Raw genomic sequence first — 25,165 nt, forward strand, 5'->3', positions numbered from 1 at the left:
AACGAGAAGCAAATCGCAGCAAACGACTTGCTGAAGCTTCCCCTGAAGCTACCCCGCCATCTCAGCGGAGAAGCAGCGTGGCTTCCACTGAGCTGCTTCAGCCGCAGCTTGTCTTGACGGCTCCTGCCAGCTATCCCGTGGATGCTATCACGGAGGCTCAAAATTGCCACCTTATGACGCAATGGATGAATATGAAGGTCAAGGCGGCTGTTGGCTCTGTTTTTCCTAATGAACCCGGCGCAACTTTTCACTGCCGGCCGATTCCAGAAGGATATGCTAAGGTGATGGTGGATGAAATAACGGAGGGATTTGAGGACCTCCAGCTTGACCACCCTACCGGAGAAGGGGAGACTCGGCTGGGTTCTGCTCTGAAGACTCCATGCCTATGGCAGAAGGAGCTCATCAACCTTCCAAACTGGATGCCTCCGCCTCCTCCTCCTACTCCGGTGAGTCAGGGCACTCCGCCTCCTCCACCGCCTCCTCCTCCGGCGAGTGACGATCAGGACCCTCGGCCGGCTCCTTCTCCGGCGCGTGGCGGCACTCCGCCTCCTTCTCCGCCTGCGCCGGCGCGCCCGAGCAGCCAGCCTCCTCCTTCTCCGCCTCGTCAGCAAGGGCGGAAGAGACCCGCCGCCACTCCGGCAGCTGCTCCGGCGCGTCGTAGTCCTTCTCCTCCGCCTCGTAAGCAAGTAAAGAAGACAGCCGCTCTGTCTGCTCGGCCGGCGTCTAGCAGTACAGCCAGCGGCGGGAGGCAATACAGATACGGTCCTTCTCTCAAGCCTCTAGAGAAGTTACCATACGAGAGGACCCCGGAGGAGAACGCGAAGATCGCGTGAACCGAAACGAAGGAATGGTTTGAAGGGTTGAAAGCACAGAGACATCCACCTCCGGAGGAGAAGGTAGATCCGGTGAAAGCAAAGCGCACTATCGATGCCCTGAGGAAACCACCAAAGTCTCCGCCAAAAACCAACTATGAGCGCGTTACTGAACAGGCATATCGCGAAGCGGAGCGGTCGGGAAGTACTTCCAGTGATCAAAGGTTAAAAGAACAACGAGCAGCTGGGAAAAAATTGCCCAGCTCGGCGAACAAGCAAACCAATCATGCCCCCCGCTCAATGTGTCTAGGGACATTGTCGCTAATGCTCCGGGGATGGTGCCCGGTTATAGCAATCTTGGAGATTACCTGCCCCACGATGTACATTATGATTTCTTGGAGCTGGACGAACACAGATACGAGTATGGGAAGCCTCTCGTCAAAGATGAAAAATCTCTAACAACGATGATGCGAAGATTCCATAATTGGTACATGAAAACCTGTAGAGAGTCTGGGGGGAAGAATACTTTGTATCTGAGAATTAAAGATGAGCACGACCTCGTTGGAACTGATCTGTTGCGTGTTCCATTTGAGGAGTTCTTCCAGTTCTTCAATCAAAAGGCCCTCGATAAATTAACGGTCTTTTGCTACTGTCTGTAAGTACTACTACTTCTGTCATTAAGTCTCTATATATAGCTCAGCTCTTTCATTGCATGTATTTATAATTATCCTCACTATATTATGCAGATTGAAAATCGTCGAGTGCAGAAAAGCAGAAATGTATGATATTGGGTTCATTAACACAAATCTCATAGATGAATTTCAGGTTAAAAAGAACGCCGAAGAGGCCGAGGCCAACTTGCTACAATCGTTGCTCAAAAATCAAAACAAAGATATAATACTCTTTCCTTACAACTTCGAGTGAGTGTTACTGTCGTGTGCATATTCGGTTTCTCTTATTACTCGAGCGAGGTTATAGTAATGTAATTGATGAGTTATATGCATGCGTGCGCAGCTTCCACTATGTTCTTCTGGAGATTAAGCTTGAGCAGGGACTAGTAACCGTCTTAGACTCGAGACGAAAAGATCCCGAAACCTATGCGGACATGACTAAAATTCTCAACAAGTAAGTTCAATCGATCATTATCGCACCATATCGGCAACTTTTTGTTCATTTCCTGATATCTCAAGTAATAATTATTATTTTCTTTGTCTTGTAGGGTTTAGAAACAGTTCACTGCAGAAGCTCTGGGACTGCCGAAGGAGCTGCGATATAAATACCCGAAAGTAAGTGCTAGTAGCTAGCTAGTTGCGCGCATCTTCCGTTGATTCTATAGCTATACTTTCATCAATGCCATTTATAATCCTTCATTATCAGTTTGATTGACCTCTATTTCTCGTAAAGTGCTTGTGGCAGGAACAAGGGAATAATTACTGTGGATACTACGTGTGCGAGTTCATCTACAACACGACTTTGAAAAATAAGCGGGGCTACTCTAAAAGACAATATGAAGTGCGTAGGCAATAATATTCACAATTTCCTTTTATTACACCATCATTTCTGTTGAGTTTCATTCATATATATGTATTAACCCCCTTCTTCAAATTAGACGTGGCAGATGCGGAATGAACTCCAACCACAAGATCGCATGAAAGCAATTCAAGAGGAATTGGCGGGATTCTTTCTTGACCACGTCATCAATAAAGCCGGAGAATATCATGTGGAAGTTGATTTCAAATGCTAGGGGATTGTAAGAGATCTTTCATATTGTCTATGTATGTAGCCAGTAGCGTCGGATAGATAATACCAAAACTTGTTGTTCAATCAATCTCTCAGAGAAGGAGAGGTCGATCATTTCTCTCGGTATGCATGACGAACTTCTGTACTTAATGGTTTCCTTCATTTTCTTACTAGCTAGCGTGTCGAGGGCCTCTCTATGTATAGTAGCGTACGTCGACCAAGCATGGACATAAGAGAGGACACTTCCCTCTATTAATTAGCTAGCTAACACAATATATGAAACACCTAAATTAACCCCCAAAAACCCCCAACCCCCCCCCCCCCCCCAAAAAAACAAAAACACCAGCCACTGAAATGCCTTTTGGTCCCGGTTGGTGCCACACAAAGGCCCTCCTGCCTGGGCTCAGCGCACAGGCCACGTGGAGGCCCGTCTGTCCCGGTTCTGGTTAGAACCAGGACTAAAGGGTCAGGGCATTAGTAACGACCCTTTAGTCCCGATTCTGGAACCGGGACAAAAGGCCCTTACGAACCGGGACAATAGGCCCGTTTTCTACTAGTGCAGGGGCGCGAAAGGTGGGACCTTTCCGCTCGTCCCTTTCGTTGGGGTGCGGCGGGTCTCGGGTGAGGTGGTGTCGAGGTCTTGGATGCTGGGGCGGCGGCCCTGGTGGTGGTTGCGCGGTGCTCTTGGGCAGAGCCGGTGCCTGGGTGCTGCCCGGTCACAATGGTCGTGTGGGCGGCGTGGTTGCCAGGGTGTGGCGTTTGGTGGCGGTGAATATTGGCCGAGGTGAAAACCTGCTCTATCTTCGGATGGACCGGCGGCGGCGAAGATCGTTCCCTTCTTGAAGGCGTTGTCGCGGCTCTCATTGCCCGTCATGCGGCTCCGGGGGAAACTCTGATCCTTGGATCGGGCGGTGGCGGCGCTCCGGCGTCGTACCCTTCCTGAAGGCGCCGCCTTGGAGCATATGGTTCGTCATATGTAGCTTCATCTCTTCGGGCGGTAGTGCTAGGAGTGGTGTTGCTGCGCTCAGCACCTATGTATCCTGTCCTGGGTGTGTGCGTGTGTTGCGGTGGCGTAGCATGTGTTTGTACTGAATGCTTGTGGTTTGATACTTTATATATAAAGCGGGGCGAAAGCCTTTTTCGGTATATGTCTTCTCTGGGAAGAAGAATATGGCACACTCAGCAGCCTTGAGAATACTCCTACTTAAATTCATTCAGAAAAAAGTGCAACAGATGCCTTATTTGAAACTCTGCAGCAGACTTTCAAACACTTTGCATGGTTGGCCTCAAGACATGTCTTCAGGAGGAGAAAGGGATTTGCTTGACCTTGTTTGGTAGTCTAAATCAAGCTGGGAGTCTAATGTAGCGTACACTTGTTAGGGAATTGTTTTGGATCATCTCAAAATCATCCAGCAGAGATGAGGACATATATTTGGTGGGGGAACGAAAGGTAGCCTGTAAATGGTGATGCGGTAGGTTCAAGCAAGAGGTAGCCTGTAAATGGTGATGCCGTAGGTTCAAGCAGGAGCTGCCGGCAGCCTAAAGGAGGGTACGGGCTGTTTTCCTCAGGAACTCATGTGCATTTTTTGTTGGCTGTCTGTTTTGTTTTGGTTTTCCACTTTTTCCACTTTCCTATTTTTCCAAAAAAAAAATTCTGATTTCTGTATCTATTTTATGGTTTATTGTTAGGGACTTCCTACGATCTCAGTAATAGCAAATGAATTACTCTTGGATACAGGGATTTGGGTAGCTAGATTACATGAACAAGCAAGAACAGGGGGATTGAGAGGAGAGGGAGAGGTGGGAGAGGAAGCCGCAGTGATCCAACCGGATGACCTCCTGTTGCCTTCTCCCATGTACTTGTAGTTGGTTGGTGCATAGACGGGCCCGACCTATGAACTCAAGGGGCCAGCCCGTGTACGGGCTAGGGAAGGTCCCTAACAGTTATCCTTTCACATTTCCTTTTTGTTACTTTCCCTTTCTTCTACTTTCCTTCTTTTCCTATCTATTTTTTATGTATGTTTGGCGTTTATTTACCCTATTTTCTGTTTTTTTCTTCATATTTTTATGTTTCCTTTATTACTTAGTTTAAAATACAAGAATTCATTTAGAGCTCCATTAACAAATTTTTAGACATATGAAAATTGTATTTAAAGTAGATGAACATTTTTCCAAACACACATAAGATATTTTCTTCAATTACGTGAACATTTCTTGAACACAGTGAACAACTTTAAGAAAAGATTGAATTAATTTATTAAAATTATTTGAACATTTTCTTAAATACATAACAAAACATTTTTTAACAGTGGGAATATTTTTTAAAGTATGTGAACATTTTCTTTAAAGTGTGTGAACATTTTAGAAAAATATAGTGACCATTTGTTAAACAACATGACCTTCTCATTAAATGTACGGGAACCATTTTTCAATCTTATAAATACGCAATGAAGATCTTCAACCTGCATGAAGAATATTTTTTATAAAATTAGTAAAATAAATTCCTCCATTCTTTCTTTTCTATTTTCATATATTTTAACTATTTTGATTATTGTTTCAGCATATTTTAGTTCATTTTATTTTTTAAAATTTTTTACTTTTGCTTTTATTTATTCTTTGATTTAAAAATACAATAATTGGTTTAGAGCTAAATAAAAACTAGAGATATTTGATCATTTTATTTAAACTACTTGACCATTTCTGAAACGTGCATGAAGTATTTTCTTAAATTACATTAACATTTCCTGAAACATAGTGAACGCATTTTTAAAAAGCTCGAACAATTTTTAAAACAACATGAAGTAACTATTGGAAGTGCATGGATATTGTTCTTAAAGTACATTTAAAAATTGGACAACGTAAAAAAATTAACTAGGAAAACATTTTTAAAACAGCATGGACTTTTAATAAAAGTACAGGGGAGTTTTTTTAAAAAGTGCACGAACAAATTTTCATTGCACAATGTACATTGTTTAAATATCTGATGAACAATTTTAATACATGAGAAAAACATTTTTATATAATGAACAACTTTCAAATATATAATGAACATTTTTTTAATACACCATGAACATTTTGAGTACTTGACAAAAAAATTGTGCCCAGTAAATATTTCTAATGCACGATGGATTTCTTTTTCTCATGAAATTTTTATGCTACAAGGAGCCTTTTTTTAGAACGAAGACGCCAGATGCGTCCGGCTTTAACTTAATAAAGCCCCCAACAGGCAGCGTATCGAAACACAAATATGGTACAACACCAAAAGCCATGCAGGCCCTCGCAAGCATGAAACTGATGAAGTTACGACGAAGGCCTAACAAGCCACGAGCAGTCTTACAAGGCATAGGCCCGTACAGAGCGCGTAGGCTCGTCAAGCAACAAAAGGCACCACGTCCTAGACTGTGGTCGAAGGCTCCCTAGCCAACACATACACCTGCATCAGACGATCTTGGGCAGTCTTGAGAATCTCAGCATCCTTGCGCCTCCCTAACGGACTCTACTCCTGCAGGAAGAGGTTGCATTTATAGATAATATTAGCCGGATGTGTTGGAAAACATCCCTCGATGGTAAGCTTATTCCTAGTTAACCATAAAGCCCAAAGGAGTGCCCCTGCACAGCTCCACATAACACGCTTAACAGGACCCTGGATCGCATCTAATAACTGAATTAGTTCTGCCGCAGATGTAGGGTCCCACTGGACACCTGCCGCGGTCTGGACCGCGCTCCACGCAAACCTCGCTAGTGGGCACTGAAAGAAGACGTGATTGGCATCTTCGGGTGCACCGCACAGCGCGCAAGGGCCGGTGGCCCGACCCTTGCGTTTGGAAACGTTCAGGGAGGTGGGAAGTTTATTGCGGAACATTTGCCAGAGGAAGAGTTTAATCTTCAAAGGCAGCTGCGCTTTCCACAGCCCTTTGATCACAAGCTGCGTCGGCCCTTGGCACATCTTGTGATATAAGGATTTAACCGTGAACTTGCCCGAGCTGGTGAGTGCCCAGCTCACCATGTCTGGCTGGTCCGATAGGCCTATTGGGCTAATCATCTGAAGCAACGCCACTAGACTAGTTTCCTCTTGCCCGCTAAGAGCCCGCTTAAAGTGGATTTCCGGTGGAGATGACGCCAACGCATCCGCCGACGCCATTGCCGGGTCAACGACAATGTCGTACAGGTCACGACATTCGGCCCAGAGGGGTTGGGCGCCAATCCAGTGATCTGTCCAAAAGCGAGCGGACCTGCCATTCCCAATAGAGAATTTTGCCCCCATGGCAAAAGCCGGTTTGATCGCCGGCAGGTCATTCCAGAAGGGGGAGCCCCTCTGCCTCCCTTCGAAATAATTCCCGTTCGGGAAATATTATGCCCTTAGGAGATCGACAAACAACCCCATTGCCTCCGGGCAATCTTCCAGATCCATTTACACATCAAAGCGATGTTGAGGATCCTCGTGTTGGTGACCCCAAGGCCCCCAAAGGCTTTGGGTCGACACACCCAAGCCCACTTGACCATATGGTATTTACGGTTGGGGCCCGTTCCTTCCCAAAAGAACTTGGATCGGGGTGTGTCCATCTTTGCATGAACCCCCTCTGCGAGCAGAAAGAGGCCCATGGCAAACATGGGAAAGGAGGAGAGACTCGAGTTCATGAGGACAAGCCTTGCTGCTTTCGAAAGGAATTTCCCCCTCCAAGGGCCAATCCTTCCCCTCACCTTGGCACAAAGAGGTTCCCAATCCTCTATAGTGGGCCGTTTGGTGTCTACCGGGAGACCGAGGTATGTAAACGGAAATTTCCCCACTTTGCAGTTGAGCAAATCAGCTATGCGCCGTCCCTCCTCCGGATCAACCCCCATGGAGAGCACCTCACATTTATGGAAGTTAATTTTGAGTCCCAACATGAGCTAAAAACTAAGGAGAATCGCCTTGACCGTTGCAATGCTATGCTGGTCAGGACGAAACAACAATAGCGTGCCATCCGCGTATTGCAAATGAGTCACTTCCCCTGGAATAAGGTGACCAACCAACCCTTTGATATGGCCAGCGACGGCCGCCTTCCGAAGCATAGCAGACAGCGCATCCATGACGAAGTTGAACAAAAGCGGAGACATCGGGTCACCCTGCCTGAGCCTGCATTTGTTCCGGAAGAATTGCCCGACTTCTCCATTCACAGTTCGGCCACCCAACAGAGCCTTTTTATTTAGGTGAACATTTTTTTATGTGGCATGGTTCATATACAAAACAAAAGTTATGTGCCATAAAAAATCTTAAGACACATGATTATTTACTTTTATATAGATGAACATTTTATATGATTTATTTTCAAAATTAGGTTATTGTCATTTATGCTTTGTTGTTTGAATGCCATGAAGTTAGAGAGTTTTCTATCGTTGCAAATCCGATTATTCAGACCTGATGAGTTTATGTTGTTGTGTCTAGCTTTTTTTATTGTGTTAGAGTTTAATTAACATGAGTTAATTATGGGGTAAATCTCCCCTTGTAACTGCCATCTCTCCCGAATGGATGCCTCTTCATCGCATCCCTTCTCCTTGTATAAATGCCTACAATCATCTAATGAAAGAGACAGAGGATTCACTTTTCTCTCAACACGTTATCACGCACTTTGCTCTGCCAGGAGCGAGAAGGCCAACCAACTCGCCGGCCGTGGCGCCCGCCCTCGCCGAGGCCACCCTCGCTCCAGCGCCGGCCGTGCCTGCGCCGCGCGGGCCTCGTGCCCTGCCGCCCGGCTGCCTCCCGGCCGTCCGCGCCGTGCCGCTGGAGACGCCGTCCGGGGCGCTCAGCACGCCTCTGGACGCGGCCTTGACGCCGCCGCTCGTGCTCCCGTGGGGCTTGCCCCCTGGCTCGTGGCCGGCCCGAGCGCACCTATGGTGCACACCGCCGCGCCCACAACCGGAGCCGCATGTGTGCCTGCATACAGGGCTCCGCCCCCACCCGCCCCTCCACCGGCGGAATGGCTTGCGCCGCTGTCGCCGAAGCCCGCCCTTGCCGTCCCGTCTGCGCTCGGCCGTGCGCCGCGCCGCACCCCTGGCCACGGTCTCCGCGTCGTTCGGCCGCGCCGGCTGCCCCGGCCGCACCCCACGCCCGGCTGCCCGGCCTCCGCGCCGCGCCCTGCGCCCCGCGCGCCCGCCGGCCGTCGCCTCATGGCCGCGCCGGCCGTGCCACGGCCTCCGCGCCGTCAGCCGCACCCCTCGCGTTGTGTCCGTCCGCCCGGTTGTGCGCCGCGCTGCACCCGCTCCCGGCCGTCCGGCCTCCGCCCGGCTGTGCCCGTGGCCGTCCCCTCCCGTCCACGGTTCCACGCCCGGCCGCGCTGCTGCGCTCTGCCCAGCCGCCCGGCCGTACCACGGCCTCCGCGCCGTCGACGTGCCCCGCGTCCTTCCCCCCGGCTCTGCGCCGCGCTGCGCCCGCGCCCGGCCGTCCAGCCTCCGCCAGGTTGTGCCCGTGGCCGGCGAGCCCGAGGGGCGATGGCTGTTGCAGTAACTGCACCGGAGAAGACAGGGAAATCTTATCCCTTCGCCATTTTGCCCTAAGATCCTCCCATATGCAGGAAATGGCAAAATAGGCTGAAACAAGGGTCAAATCGGTCCTAATAAGAGTACTATTTACTAGTAGTATTTACCTGTTTTAGACCCCCGTTGTTTCAAACATGTTTCTGTTGAGTATAATGCTCCAGAAATTTAAGATGTAAATAATTTCCAGACTTACAAAGGTTGAGATTATTTATATCTATTATTTGCAATTGAGATTTTTCTTTTATCTCTTGCAAAGATAAATTTAGTACCTCTACAGTATTGATTTGCGATTGAGAATTTTCTCCTCTCGCAAAACAATCTCATAGCGATTGAGATTAATTTTCTCTCGCAAAATATTAATTCACCCTGCTAAATTATCTTGCAACTTGATACAGGATCATCTCAGTTAATTTGGGATCTATACAATTCAAGTTTTTCACTTGAACATCAAGTTTGCAACATCATTACTATTCATTATAATAGTGGTGTATTTCTGTTGAGTACGATGTATTCCGGAATGTATGTATCTCCATGTCCGCTACATGTTGAGATTAATACGTCTATTTGCAATTGAGATTTTTAATTTCTTGCAAATAAGGATGCAAAATTCAAAGTGATTTCTTCAAATTGATGTATTGGGACCACAAGGTAGTCATTTAGATCTACTGCCTTCGCAGATTATCAATGACTACTGTTAAAGCATATATTTTGTCATTTTGACATTATAATTGCTTTACAAAGTGCTCTCCCACGCATTTTACTAAGTCATGACATAAGGCATTACGAGTGAGTATCTACTGATTCCATCAGATTATACTCTCTAGTGCTGCGAGATCTACTCCATTTTGGAGATTATCTTCAAGGTGTCATATTTAGCAATTTGAGATTCACACTAATGGTTTCAAGATAACTTCTTGAAATACCCATTGATTTTGCTAAGTTCATTATAACATCAACCATGATGGTTTTTAATTTACTGGTTGTAAATTAATTATCTCTGGTTTACCCACAGAGGTAACATATGGCTATGGAGTTTGAGGCATCCGCCCTCAATGGCCACCACTGCCCTATCTGGGCCATGGACATCATGATCGCTTTTGTGTCTCGTGGGATAATGTGTGCAATCCAGGATTCACTTCTGGTCAGGATCACACCGCTAACAGAAAAATGTTGTCTTATATATTATAAGGCATTAGATTCAGATCTCAGCATCTGGTTATTCTGTATCAGCAATTCCTGGGATACAATGAACCTCAAGGGAAAAGGTTTGAATCTTACTTCAACCTTCAATCCGAGAACACCAGCTGTGACGGGACCCTATGAGCACGGAGAACGTGATGGTTGAATATGCCTCAACCGACATGTTTGGAGACTTCTTCTAGTCTCTCAATCTCCTGAGTGGTCAACATAATTTATGTCAATTTACGATGTTCTAATAAGAACATAAGTATTGTTGTCATCATATATTGTATATCACAATATATTGTATCAACACTTTGATACACATACATTTGTATGCATTCTATATATCTGACAGTGATTTTCATATTGAGAATCTTCATGTCTATATATAGATTTCTACGGGAGTCAATCCGATGAAAAATGATATGTGCCTTGTGGACATATGCACCACACACACTCTATACTCAGGGAAGTCCAATGTTTCCACTCTCGTTGAGAGAAAGGAGATATTTTAAAATCGCTAGACGCGATGAGGTATTTATTGGCTCAACTCGAGTCATATTTACTGTCCCTGTGGGTACTCGAGTAAATTCAGGATGATTTATTGCTTCCTAGTTTAACTCGTACGCTACTAAACTATAGAGGTATCCGTCAAAATAGTTTCCATAGCGAAACTTATGATGACAACAAAGAGGAATATCTTCTCTTTACCATATGCAACAGATATGGCAAGCACATTCTCTATGTATCATCTGGGTTGTACTACACATACTACAAAACCCGTAGCACAAGTTGCATGCGAGATAGTTTTCCAGAGTGTCTTTTGCATGACAAACTTGGCATTCCAGCTTTGGTCATCATTGACATTGGGTTGAAACCGAAACTATCAGCAATTCTAATGGTTTATGATTATTATGATGCTAAACTCTAACAATATTTGGATTTTGTGTGCACTACATGTGACACAGGGAGGCAAATTTTAAGACTCGCACACCTTAAAGTGTATGCCTAACCACTCAGACTCCTTAAATGCATCAAGTCGAGGTAAATGGCTCTTCCCAACCATTGAGTAGACTATTCAGGTATTCCATGGTTCTAAAAGACATATCTACATGATGGTCTTAAGTGTGTGCTTTATTCACACGAAACCATTGGCTCATTATCCTGACAACGATTTCAACCAAATCGAATGGATAACATTGCAGAATTCTCCTTGAGTGCCTTCTCTATGGCCCTCGGATTGAAGTTTAGCAATTTGTCCTAATGTCTAGACTCAAAATGGTTTGGTAGAATCCTATCCAAAGAGTTAAGCTCATTGCATTATCTTTACTTTGTAATTGCAACTTACCAACTTTACATTGGAGTCATGCAGTTTTACACGCTCATGACAGAACTGCATAATATTATTCCCCTCTATCTTTGATATGTGGATATCTACCAAGTATTTCCTATCTGCGGTAATTCGGCTGCATACCGATATCACCACCCGGCATACAACATTGGCCCCTCAACATATAGTTGAGATCTATGTGAGGTATAACTGTATTACCGTCAATACCTCAAGCCCCTCACATGGGGAGTTATTCAAGGCCAGTATGCTGATTCAATGAGGAACATTTCCAGGCATTAGGGGAAGATTTCAAGTACCATAAAGAATGCCAGGAAATTAGTGGAATGTTCAACACATTTCTGCCTCAAATCCACTTACTCAAAGATCTGAACCATGCGTTCAAAACATTTGCAACACATTGCAAATAACCTGCCAGATTCATTTGCTGACTATAAAGGTGTCACACAATCCTACAATCCTGCAAAAATATGTCTGAAAGAGTGAAGGTACCAATAAGAATCACTCCACTCCCGTTCGAAGCAATAGGGGGAGATGTATGGCAATAGTACATCAGGATTTAGCTTCTTGCAAGCAAGGATATCAAGACCTGTGAATCAGTAAATACAAGTCAACTTCACGTTGACAGACACCTAATGGGTAGTATACACCTAGTGGACGGGAAACCTCCACCAACCCAGGTCATAGTGCACACAATGACCGGGACATCGGAATACCCGACTCAATCGCATTGGGAAATCGCGAGCAGTCACCATGGGTAATGATATTTCCATCAACTATATATCGATATATAGATTCTGGAGAAATATATAACCGGAAGTCTACAATTGTCGACATACATTTCTCAACTAGATTGAAAAAACCTTTCAAGTGATTCAGATCCAAAGACCATGGCCATGGCAAAGTGTGAACAACACTCGGACTGAACTCAAGCAAAGGGTATAATCTAGGTAAAAATAATCTTGCTCAATAATGGGAAGGTATTCATAAGCAATACCTACACCAGTTTTCTTCTGAAAACAGAATTGAGAACAACAAGGTGGTGAAACATAGAGCAAGTATTGTAGCACAAGGGTTCACGCAGATACCCAACTATTCTCCAGAGGTGGAATCTCTTTCTGATAACTTATATCATTGGCAGCATAAAATCATCTATCTTTGCAGTTGATAGATGTAGTGATTACATATACATGTTTATCACTAGATTCAGACATATATGATTGATTCCCGATGGACTCTCAATTCTGAATCGAAATACAAAATGCAACATACATTGTGTAGAATCAGTAAGTCACCATACGACTTATTGTTGTTGGTACATATGGTACAACCGACGTAATGGGTTCCTTATGCACAAGGATTACTCCTACAATGATGATTATCCATATTTGTGTGTCTGCAATGATGACACATGTAATCATCTAAATGACGGAGTTTAAAATGAAGGATTTGGGTAAACCAAAATACCGCTCGTTACTACAACTTGAGCACCTCCATTCATACATTATGGTTTACTATGTTGTCTATATCCAAAATATATTGGAGAAATTCATTGTGGACAAATCTTATCCATCCATAACTCTCATGGTAGTTCATTCTCTAGACGTAGAGAATGATCGATTTAGACCAAGAGATGATGGAAATGAGATATTGGGACTCAACGTTCCATAAGCCATTAGATCCACCAAACACAATTGGTTGGTACTCAAGAATATCTTTCCATATCTCCAAGGCATCAAACATTTTGTCCTGGTTTTTCAGTTTCACAGAAATGTGAACACCGATATCATTGGATACATCGATCAGATCCCCACTATGTCAGATCGTAGACAAGTTTAGTGTTCCTACTAGGTGTGGTAGCCCTCTCATGAAGAGTCTTCGAAACAAACCTCATGGCTACATCCACCAACCATTATCTCAACGATAATGTTTCTTGTGTTGCTCGGATGCAAACAGGTTACATAATAAGCAATATCACTATATTGCATATCTTGCAAGTCAAATCATGCGACTGATTTGTTCAGCGGGTCTCTACCAACTTCTATGTTTTGGTATGTGATGGCTTCGAATTTTGCAAGAATCAGGGGGAGTATCTTCCTGAATTGTTTCTGTTCAATGCATCATATTATACTCTTTTTCCCTTCATGAGTTTACTTTACAGGTTCTCATAAAGGTTTTTAATGAGGTAATATCAACATGAGATCATATGTCATACTTCCTGTTGTCCCCATCGGGGTTTTGGGAAAGTATATACGACATATTTATTGTCCTTTTAATTCTATGGGTTTTCCTCATATTGAGTTAAAATAGACAATAAGCATTATATGTTGCGGCATTTTCTCCTTATTTTTCCCACTGGGTTTGAAGGAGTTTTGGCAACATATCAAACACTATACTCCTCATATTTTTCCCACAGGGTTTTTGGAGGAGCCTCTAATCAAGATGATGATTCTGGATGGACAAGTGTAGATTAGGGGGAGTGTTAGAGTTTAATTAACATGAGTTAATTATGGGGTAAATCTCCCCTTGTAACTGCCATCTCTCCCGAATGGATGCCTCTTCATCGCATCCCTTCTCCTTGTGTAAATGCCTACAATCATCTAATGAAAGAGATAGAGGATTCACTTTTCTCTCAACATATTGTTCTGATTCTTTGTGGAGGTGAAATGTTTCATCGATATCATGGTTAAGATAGAGTGATTTGACGGCCTGCACTTCTAGGAGATCATCCCCAGCCCAAGTACGTTCATTGATCAAGGCTTCCCATCTTTTTGTATGGGCGACTCAAGGCGTTTTAAAAAATCATTATTGGTAATGTCCGTGCGGGTAAAAGAGAGACAACATCATTGCTCCAGTCAAATTGCAGCCTCTTTACCGAAGTCTTTGGAGTATTACTTCGAGCAGAGATTGATATCACGAAGAGGGTGTTTTCAAGAATTAATATTTGGAGTATTACTTCGAGCAGAGATTGATACCACGAAGAGATTAATATTTGGAATTTATTTGAGAGAAGCAGATACCATTGCACGAACTCTTATCTTGTGTACAAGAATTAAATTATACATCTTGGCACAGGCAGCGACCAGAATCTTCATAGTTGGCATGGTACTACGACAGATAAATCATAAAGTAAGGTACCCAGCTGAATCCAATCCATTTCCAAGGGAGTTAGAGAACGCACAATAGCTAGAAATTATGAGTTATACTCAAAACCCTGGAGAAGTACTCCCTCGGTAAAAAAAATATAAGACATTTTTAGGTCACTAAAGTAGTGATAAAAAGCGTCTTATATTAGTTTACAGAGGAAGTATAAAGAGGGGGGAAAAGTTTCTGGTGAAGGGGGAAATGAAAATTGATGGGAACAAAAAAAACCCTGGATGTAGGTGTGTCAAAGGGACGTCGTTGACAAATCTCAGTGTCGTTTTGGTGTGATTGATTGTCCCACAAGATCATCATGTGCCTTCTGATTCTAACAGTTGCATCAGGCTCGAGACACAGTTGTTAGAATCCTACTTGAGGGCTGGTGAAGCCGATGCCGGCATGACGGCTTGTGTCACGGGCGCTAAAATCTGGCCGCGCACCCAGCAGTCGATGAAGAGGCGTGTGCCGGCACGGTAGAAGGAGACCGTGTCGCCTGTGGCAAGGTGGTGGTCGCGGACGAAGGCGCTCCACCCCATGGTCATGATGTAGCTCTGGCTGTTGTTGGAGTAGGAGTAGCGGAAGTTCCAGAGCTTGCCCCCACGGTCCTCAAAATTGAGCAGGAGTCCCTTCTCGTTCGCCGCCACATCCAGTGGGAAGTACTTCTCAGCGAACTGCTTGGGCACCACCAGCCGGTTCAGCTTCCCCACGTCGCTTGCTGTCACCACCTTGTCAAACATGTGCTCCCGCACATCATCACGGCCGCCTGTAATCTGCACAAGTGTTGGTGTAATTTCTGGAAAAATAATGGCCAGTCAGTGCGTCTTATTTGGTGATGTAACTTTATTAACTTGATGGAAGAACTTCCAATTAGACAGACACAGATATACCTGGAACATCCAGCCGCGAATTAGACTCAAGTGACGTTGAAATCCTGATTACAACAACCATTTAATTAGCTTCACTAGAACATGACAGATTGAATCTTGTTAATGGTGGAATCCTAGTCGAAGTAAAGGGAGGGCATACTTCCTCGTTTGTAAGGAATATTGATACCTTTGATCAGCTGATCTCTCCAATCTCTTGTCGTATTCACCATCTGGTTGTTCCTCCAGAATGTCATCTGGCTGTTGTTTTTGTTTCGTACTTCTGTCAACATTGGAACTATAACCTACCAATTGCATCTTGATTGTAGGATTGCTTGGATGGTTACTAACAACAGTCCTCGAGGCATACTCTAGATCAGAAGCTGTGCCACCAAATTTTGTGGAAATCTCTCTAAGCCCTGGCATATGCTCGATGCTAATAACTGCAGTACCATGTTCATGTTGTACTTTCTGTCGGACTTGACCCATACGGAAAAAAAAAGGTTGGCCCATTGGTGGGATGGCATTGAAAACTAGCTTGAGCTTCAAGAGATTAGGCATTGCATCTTCCTCGAATTTTAGGCAACCTATACCAGTCGTGAACCTCAACTTGAAGTGCTTAAGAACTGAGAACCCGACCGCTCTATCAAAAATGATCTTTTGAATGGGTGGCTCTCCACATACAGGGATAAATCAGTGAGAGCACATAATCCACCAAGAGTATCAATACAAATCATCTTCAGTTCCCTCAGTGGAATCTTCAAAATGCATAGGTTGCCATGTTTCTCAATCCATGGAGGAATTCGTGAGAATATGCAGCAGCTGTGTGGCGAGAATTCGAGTCTTCGCAGCTGTATGCCATGCGATACCATGGAGGGATTACTTTTGAGGCGCCAGGAACCACAGTATTTTCTACCGAGGAACCATGAGCAATTACTACAGTTTTCAAATTGCCATGTCCTCCAATTAAATAAGCCAGAACTTCCATGCTTGTTTCCAGATGGTCGTCAGAAGGTGATGTAGAAGAAAAGGTGAGATGAAGATCCTGCAGACAGTTCAGCTTACCAAGGCTCCACTGATGGATAACTGAGTCACTCATGTTGCCACCCAAATCCACCAGATTTGTGTCAACAGGAAGAATTAGGTGCAACAAGTGTGGGAGTTGTATAATATCCCATGGAACAGCAGTGACTCTTGTTGCAGCCATAACATCCAGTGTTTCCAAACATTTCAGGCCCCGCATACTGTTTGGTAGTTTTATACAGACATCACTTGCAATCTTCAAGTATCTCAGCTGAAAAAGTTCTGAAATACCAGTGAGGTCTATGGGGTCATAGTCGCCACAATGACCAGATAGTATAAGGTTCAGAACACGGAGAACCTTGAACTCTCTGATACAAGGCATACACTTGAATAATCCAAAAAATCTAAGTGATCGAACTTGTGACTTTGTGATGTTTTCTGGTGTCTTGGCGTGTTTTCCATCACCAAAGATGAGAGATAGTCGACGAACCTTGTGGGTAAGTGCTATATTCTTTCGATTGTAGTCTACTACCACAATGAAATTCTCTTCTGCAGACTTGTGTGCAATGAGATCACGTACCACGTCATGAACCGTACAGGACACCAATTTATTGTTATAGTTGATATATAAAGGTTGGATGAATCTTAATAAGTTCATCGAAATAGATTCCTGCAACTTTCTCCATCCAGTCTTGACCTTGCTCTTTCCCTTTTCTTGGAGCGATGAAGCCTTCAACCACCCACTGCTTCACCGCATCATCCTTGCAGATTATGGAGCCCTCTGGATGCATATTAAGATACAGCAAGCATGTCTTTAGATAATGAGGAAGATTATTGTAGCTGAGGTTCAATACTTGTTTTGTTCTTTCTGAAGTAGAATTTGACCACAAATAGGACCTCAACGCATCACGTGTGTATGCCAGCAAATCCGTTGATACTTCTCTCTCCTGGTTTGCTAAATGACTAGCTATGTTGATTGTTGCTAGCGGCAGACCACCACATATATCAACAATTTCCTTTGAAACTTGTTTCAATTCTTCAGGACAGTCACTTTCAGAACCAAAAAGTCTGCTAAAGAATAGCTTTCTTGAGTGATCATCGTCGAGAGGTTTCATCTCGAAAACATGCTCTGAGTGATCACAGCAACATGTTGATGCAACATCTTCAATCTGTGTGGTTATTATTATTCTGCTACCACGGTTTCCCTTCGGAAAAGCAGATTTAATAATATCCCATAACGATGCATCCCATAAATCATCAATAACAATTAGATACCTGCATGTCAAGAATTCACACATATCAGATATATTGTGTCAGGCTAATAGTAATTGATGTTTGCTGGGTTAATTTAAAGCAAGATAAATATCATAAGGGATACCTTTTATCTTGCAGATGTTTACGGATATTAATGTCGCTGATGCCAAGTTCATTACAATTGGTGGGTAGTGGTTGCTTCTTCTGATGGAGTTGCGAGAACAAGTCGCGGAGAAGTCTCTTCATATCAGGCTTTTTGGAAACTCGAATGAAAGCTCTGCAATCAAATTGCATCCCAATTCTGTTGTACAACACTTTGGCAAGTGTAGTTTTACCCAGACATCCAGTTCCAAGAACAGATACCACCTTGAGCTGCTGCTGATCTGCCGCATCGTTAGCGGCCAGTGAGTTGATAAACTCATTCATCTGGCCATCGATTACTACGTGATCATCGGTTTCTTCATATGGCATTGGAAGCATACGGCCAGTGGATAAGAATGTACGCCTCCTCAAGTTGCTGCAACAATGGAGCTTATACCTATTGTGCCGTTCAATAGCCTCCTGGACATAGATCCTGAACTCCGATATTGTTTCTGCAATCTTGGGCTTACTGGGAAGACGAGGGACATTAACATGAATGATTTTACTGGTCATGATACCATGTTCTGACACTTGCGCTGTGAATGCAACCTGTTTGTACCACTTAAGCATCTTCTTTATCATCTTCTTCTTCCTCCTCCCCTTCTTCTTCTTTTTGAAGAAACGATCAGGTGGCACAAGTAATAAGCTGTTTGGGTGCGAGTTGGGGAATTTACCCTTCTCTTACCTTGGTATTCCGATACACCATCGTAGGCTGACAAACAGAGAATGGAAGTGTATCGAGGACCGATTTGAGAAGAAACTGGGTCGCTGGAAGGGTAAGCTCATGTCATACGGAGGCCGGTTAATCTTGATTAATTCGGTGCTCACGAGTATGCCTATGTTTCTCTTATTGTTCTTTGAGGTCCCAGTTGGTGTTAGGAAGAGACTGGACTTCTATCGATCACGTTTCTTCTGGCAGGGTGATGAACTTAAAAAAAAAATACCGGCTTGCTAAATGGGATATTATCTGTCGACCGAAAGACCAAGGAGGTCTTGGTATTGAGAATCTTGAAGTTAAGAACAGATGCCTTCTTAGTAAGTGGTTGTGGAAGCTCTCATCCGGGACTGAGGCCATGTGGGCGCAGATCCTTCGCAGCAAGTACCTCCAGACTAGAACACTGTCCCAAGTAACAGTCAGGCCGACTGACTCGCCTTTCTGGAAAGGACTAATGAAAGTCAAACAATCTATGTTCAATAGGACAAGAGTTGTCATTGGAAACGGTGCTACTACACGGTTCTGGGAGGATACTTGGCTTGGCGACTCACCCTTGGCCATTCAATATCCGTCTTTATATCGTATTGCTCAACGACGTGAGGTGTTCGCTGCAACGGTATTTCAATCTATCCCCCTTAATATTCAGTTTAGACGGTCGCTAGCGGGCAATCGTTGGGAAGTTTGGCTCCATTTAGTTAGGAGACTGATGGAGGTTCAACTTTCTGACCAACCTGATGAATTACGCTGGAGGTTGACTAGGTCTGGAGTATTTACAGTTAAGTCAATGTATATTGATGTTATTAATACGAACTCCATTCCAACTTCCAAGAATGTCTGGGATGTCAAAGTTCCTTTGAAAATAAAAGTGTTTATGTGGTTTGTTCATAAACAAGTTATTTTAACAAAGGACAACTTAATAAAGCGTAATTGGACAGGACTTACTAGGTGTAATTTCTGTGATCGGGATGAGACGATTAAGCACCTCTTTTTTGATTGCCCGTTGGCCAAGGTCCTTTGGCGGACGGTCCATATTGCTTTTAATATTACTCCACCGACTATTGTTAACGCTTTATTTGGGACTTGGCTTAATGGGATTGAGTCTGCCTTAGCAAGACATATTCGGGTTGGAGTTTGCGCTTTGCTGTGGACCATCTGGACTTGCAGAAATGATTCGGTTTTTAACAGAACATACGGATTCATTTTTTGCAGGTTATTTTCCGAGCTACGACAGTGATCCATTCGTGGTCGCTACTCACTCCGATGGAGGCCAGGGAGCATTTGGTTACTGGGTCTATCCGTTGGGAGATGGTAGCTCGGGATATCTTCAACCGGTTTGGATGGCGGTCATGTAATAGGATAGGCAATTAGTTTACCTATCTCTTTTAGCCAGCCGGTTGTGGCGTCTTTTCCTGGCTAGTTTGTGTATCTAGCCTTTTGCGCTCTGTGTGAGATGCTTTTTCTTTCTTTCAGTTTGAGACTTTGGAACCTTGTTGGCACAATTTGTTTTCCGGTTAATAAGATGGCCGTATGCATCACTCTTGATGCAGAGGCCGGGGAGCCCCCCTTTTTCGAAAGAAGAAAAAAAAAGTAATAAGCTGTCAATGTAATCCTTCATATCATAAGACAGGTCGCGTGCCTCATTCATCCAGCACATGGCCATTGGGGGAGGGTCCTCCGCCTCTGATAGTTCATCAAGGTAGGAGCTTATCACTTCAACATCATCTTTGAGAAGGTGCATCCCCTCCTTGATCCTCTTGGGCAACCTCCTGTAGTATTCCTGAGCAGGAGCTAGCAATTTGTCGAGCTTCTCACCAAGGGGTCTCATGGAGCCCAACGAAGAACTCACCGAGCCATCTAATTAATCAAAGAGCACATAGGACAGGCAAGACAGAGGTGTGGATCATTAATTAATGGATGGATTAGTTACGATGCACATGCATGGGTCGATGCTGTACTGCCATATATATACGGACAGAAAGCAAAGCAAGGCTAGATAGGGAGATGGATCAAACAAGACTCACCAAAAAGTGTCGAGATATCAGATGATGTGAATAAGCAAGCTTCCTCAAGGACTGGCAGTTGAGCACCAGATTGCTCGACTTCATTTTTGGCACTTGATTCAATAACAGGATCAGAAACTGAAATAGGAAAAGCATACAGCATCAGTTAGTAATTAAGTAAGAGTACTGAGCGTAGATCGACTATGTGCTCTTTGATCAATCTTAATTAAGTAAGAGCAATTCTTCTGGATAGATTAACTATTGTCATCTTTGTGGGTACACAAAATGAAATTTACTCTGTTTTAATTTCCACTTGGTATCTTTCCATGTCTGATCATGCACTTCTCCTGGTAGGTTCTTCATTGTAATCGATGACATGCGGACAGAATTTTGGCATGACATAAAAAATGCGTTTGTGGGGTTGAGCGGCAGAGTTCTGGTGACAACAGCCATCCATTCAGTAGCAAATACCTGCAGCAGCTCAGCAGCTCATGATCATGTGTACACAATGAAAACTCTTGCCGATGAACACTCAAGACTGCTATTCTTGAAGGAAGCTTTCCAAGATGACAATCCACCAGCTGATAAAGAGATGACAATCCACCAGTTGATAAAGCTTGGCTCGGAGGCACTGAAGAAGTGTGATGGTTTACCCCTTGCTCTTGTTACCACAGCCCGGTACTTGCAAAGCACAGGTAATCCGACACATGGAAACTGGGCAACATTATGCCACAACCTGGGAGCACATCTGGAAACAAAAGAGATGTTAGCAAGAATGAAGCGTGTGCTTGTCCATAGCTACACTAGCCTTGTTAAACATGATGTCAAGACGTGCTTGCTATATCTTGGTATCTACCCTAGTGGTCGTACAGTTAGGAGAGAAAGCTTGATAAGGAAATGGTGCGCTGAAGGGTTTATCCAAGGAGATTATATGTGTAATGCTCTGGATGCTGCTATCGGCAATTTCAAAGAGCTTGTCAACCGGAGCATCATTCAGCGTACAGATGCCAGCAGCAAAAACAACGAAGATCAGGTGAAGACATACCATACTCACGGCATGATGCTTGAGTTCATCCTGCACATGTCCAAGTGTGACAACTTCATTACCTTGTTATATGATCAAATGGCTCCCCCACCCCCCCCCAGCAAAATCCGTCTGCCGCCAGGTAGACGTTGTTGCAATCACCAGAACCCTATCCTTCATCGTTGCTAGCCATGTTTTCTACGATTAAATCAAGTCAATTAATTCTAAACCTAATAAAATGAATAATGACATAAAAAGGCCTATGTTTTCCAGGAACATTGACTCCTTCTCGGTGCGGCAAATCCCGGGCACTCGATATGTCCTAGTTTGTAGCACAAGTCATGCCGAAATTCACGGAAAATTTCAGCATGACCTTTGCTAAAAAGTGGACAAACCGAGAACCTGAAATTTGCCGGAACGGAAATGAATCAACATTCCGGCAAAACATAGGTCACTCGGCTTCATTCCCTGGAAACAACAAAAGGCCACTTGGGCACACTCAAACCACTTCAATGAAAAGATATAACATGACCACTTCAATGACAAGATATAATCAACAATAAAAGTCTAGGAAGGTATCATATTTAAAATAAAACTGGCCTAAATTCTTTTCATAGAAAAATAGTGGTCTTTTCAAAAATCAAAAACCTTTGCAAAATGACCTCACTAAACACTTCTCTAACCCTTCTCTGCCTAGGACAGAACCCAATTAAATTGCAAAGGAACTCCATTCTCTAACCCTTCTGACCTAATGCTCTAAAATGTTTTTTCCTCTAACCTAGCGAACCTGGTTAACCTAGCTTGTTAACCTAACAAACCTAATTAACCTAGCTATTTAACCTTGTTAGCTAACCTAGCTAGTTCACCTAATTTACCTAGATAATTAACCTAATTAAACTAGTTAACCTAGCTAGTTCTCTGTCAAAGCCCTAAATAATTTTTTCTTAACCTAGATAATTAAACTAGTTAACCTAACTAGTTCTCTGTCAAAGCCCTAACTAAATTTTTGCACTAACCTAGATAATTAACCTAATTAAACTAGTTAACCTAGCTAGTTCTCTGTCAAAGCTCTAACTAAATTTTTGCACTAACCTAGATAATTAACCTAATCAAACTAGTTAGTACTCTGTCCAATGTTTGTGCTATGCATGAGAGAGAGAGGAGAGGGGTGCTTACAGAGGATGGCTCCGGTGGTGGCGAGGGAGGCAGTGGTGGCGACGGAGGCAAGGGCGTCTCCGATTACGGCAAGGGAGGCAGGGGCGTCGAGGGTGGCTCTGGTGGCGTTGGGGGCAGCTTCGATGGCGTTGATGAGGCCGCGCGGCTCCGGTGGCATTGGGGATGGCGAATTGGGGAGACGGCGGCGAAGTGGGGCGAGGGATTTGGGGAAGAAGTGATGGCCGGGGGTGGGAAACCGCTGGTTAAGTCAAACATAGCGGTAGCGCGTTACTTAAAACACGCTATGGCTAAGTTAGCTATAGCGCGTTTCACAAAAAGCGCTACTGCTATGCCTTTCTCATTTTTTCCCTTTTTCATTTATTTTTCTTTACATTTTAGTTTTTTTTCCTTTCTCCTTTTTCTATTTTTTTCAATTTCATTTACTTTTCTATTTTTTTTTTCATTTTTTTTTTCCGTTAGCAGTAGCGCCCTTCTCCGTAAACGCGCTGCTACAACAATTTTAGCGGTAGCGCGGTTTTTACAAGACCGCTAGTACTATGTGAAGCCTATCGGCTTAGTAGCGGGAATTTTACTAGTAGCGATTTTACCATGTAGCGCGGTTATCCTGCACGCGCTATTGCTATGTAGCACTAGCGCCGTTTTTTAACAAGCGCTACTGCGAAAGTTCTGTGTATAAGGTTTTCCATAGTAGTGTCCCTGACATGTGATGGGCGACGCCGCCTCCTCCGGCTGGCGAGCCACCCGCCGTCGGCGTTCACCGAGGCCCCCGGCCACTCCTCCGCTTCACCTCCTTCTCTCCTTGCCTCTCTACGGCCGCCGACCCGTGCTGCACGATGCCGCCGGGCCACTGGTCGCCTCTATGCTCGACGATGACGCCGGCTCCCCATGGTGGGCGACGAGCCCTGGCGGCCCCATTGCGGGCAGCGACCTGCAGGCGGATCCCGATGGCGGGCGGTGGCCGCGGTGACCCGAGCGGAGCCCCATGGCTAGCGGCGGCCCCCAGGCAGCTCCCGATGGCGCGCGGTGGCGCAGTGACCCAAGCCGAGCCCCATGGCGAGTGGCGGCCCCCAGGAGGCTCCCGATGGCGTGCGGCGGTGCGGCTACCCGAGCCGGAGACCCATGCCGCGTGGCGGAGACTTTAGGCGGCGCGCGCGGCGGGGGTTTGCCGGTCTCTGGTATGCCTCCTCGTCACCACCTTGTCAGCAGGAGCTACGGCGAGCTTCGACCAGCAGCAACAACGGAGGGTGGCTGGACGTGGCATAGGGCAGCGGTCGGATGTGGCATAGGGCGGTGGCGCGTCCCAGAAACATGGCCAGCGACCATGGCGGTTTCACGAGGAAGGAGAGTGGAGGAGAAGAAGGGAGGTAGAGAGGAGAAGAAGAAGATGAGAAGAGACACTGACATGTGGGCCCCGCATGTTAGTTAACAGGCAAACAAACGGTCAAAATAACGCTTGGTTTAGGCGTGGGCCCGACTTGTCATAATCGCGATCAATTGATAAGCACTCGGTGTTTTGGGTTTTTAATTTGAAACAGCCAACCCCTGACTTGGTTATCCGCGGAAAAAAATCTGGTAGTTTTTTGGAACCCTAGCCTGAATTGTAGTAGCCTGACCGATCCCAGTCCAGAGCGCCATGGCTGCAGCGTAGCACCTGCACTTCACACAAGGACACAGCAAGGGTGTTTGCAGCCGCTTTGGTTGTGGTTTGCCGGGGTGAGGGGTATGACAACCTCTTCTACTTAGAGCATCTCCAGCCGTTTCCCCCCCCCAAGGACGCATAAAAATCGCCCCCGGGGGCGAGCCGGCGCTAAATCCGCGCTGGGGCGGTTTTGCGCCCAGCCGTCGCCCCCAGGCGCCGAAATTGGCCCACTTTTCGGCCCACTTTCGACGAATAAAGGGCCCATATGGGCGAGAATAGGCCCATATTCGGTGTGGTTCGCCGTGGCTCGGCTTTGAATTATGAACATTTAAATATTTTTATCACATATTTCATCACAGAAAAATCAAATACTTTAACAAAATAGTACAACAACAAATAGTTCAATACAAATTATATAGTTCAACAAATAAAAAATCATATTTCATCACACGTCGCGCCCGGCGTCGCCCTTGAGCCTCCATAGGTGCTCCACCAGATCATGCTGCAGCTGATGATGCACCTGTGGGTCTCGGATCTCCTGATGCATACTGAGGTAGGCAGTCCAGGTTGCCAATAGCTGGTGATCAACTT

At 44.9% G+C, this 25,165-nt stretch overlaps 1 pseudogene; it reads right to left on the bottom strand.

Annotated features, from left to right (window-relative positions):
* Window positions 1–14,600: 14,600 nt before the first annotated feature.
* On the bottom strand, window positions 14,601–18,687 carry LOC125524697 (annotated as a pseudogene).
* Between the last annotated feature and the right edge of the window lie 6,478 nt (window positions 18,688–25,165).

This window comes from Triticum urartu, chromosome 7 (assembly GCF_003073215.2).
Source record: "Triticum urartu cultivar G1812 chromosome 7, Tu2.1, whole genome shotgun sequence".
In the NCBI taxonomy this organism is placed as follows: domain Eukaryota; kingdom Viridiplantae; phylum Streptophyta; class Magnoliopsida; order Poales; family Poaceae; genus Triticum; species Triticum urartu.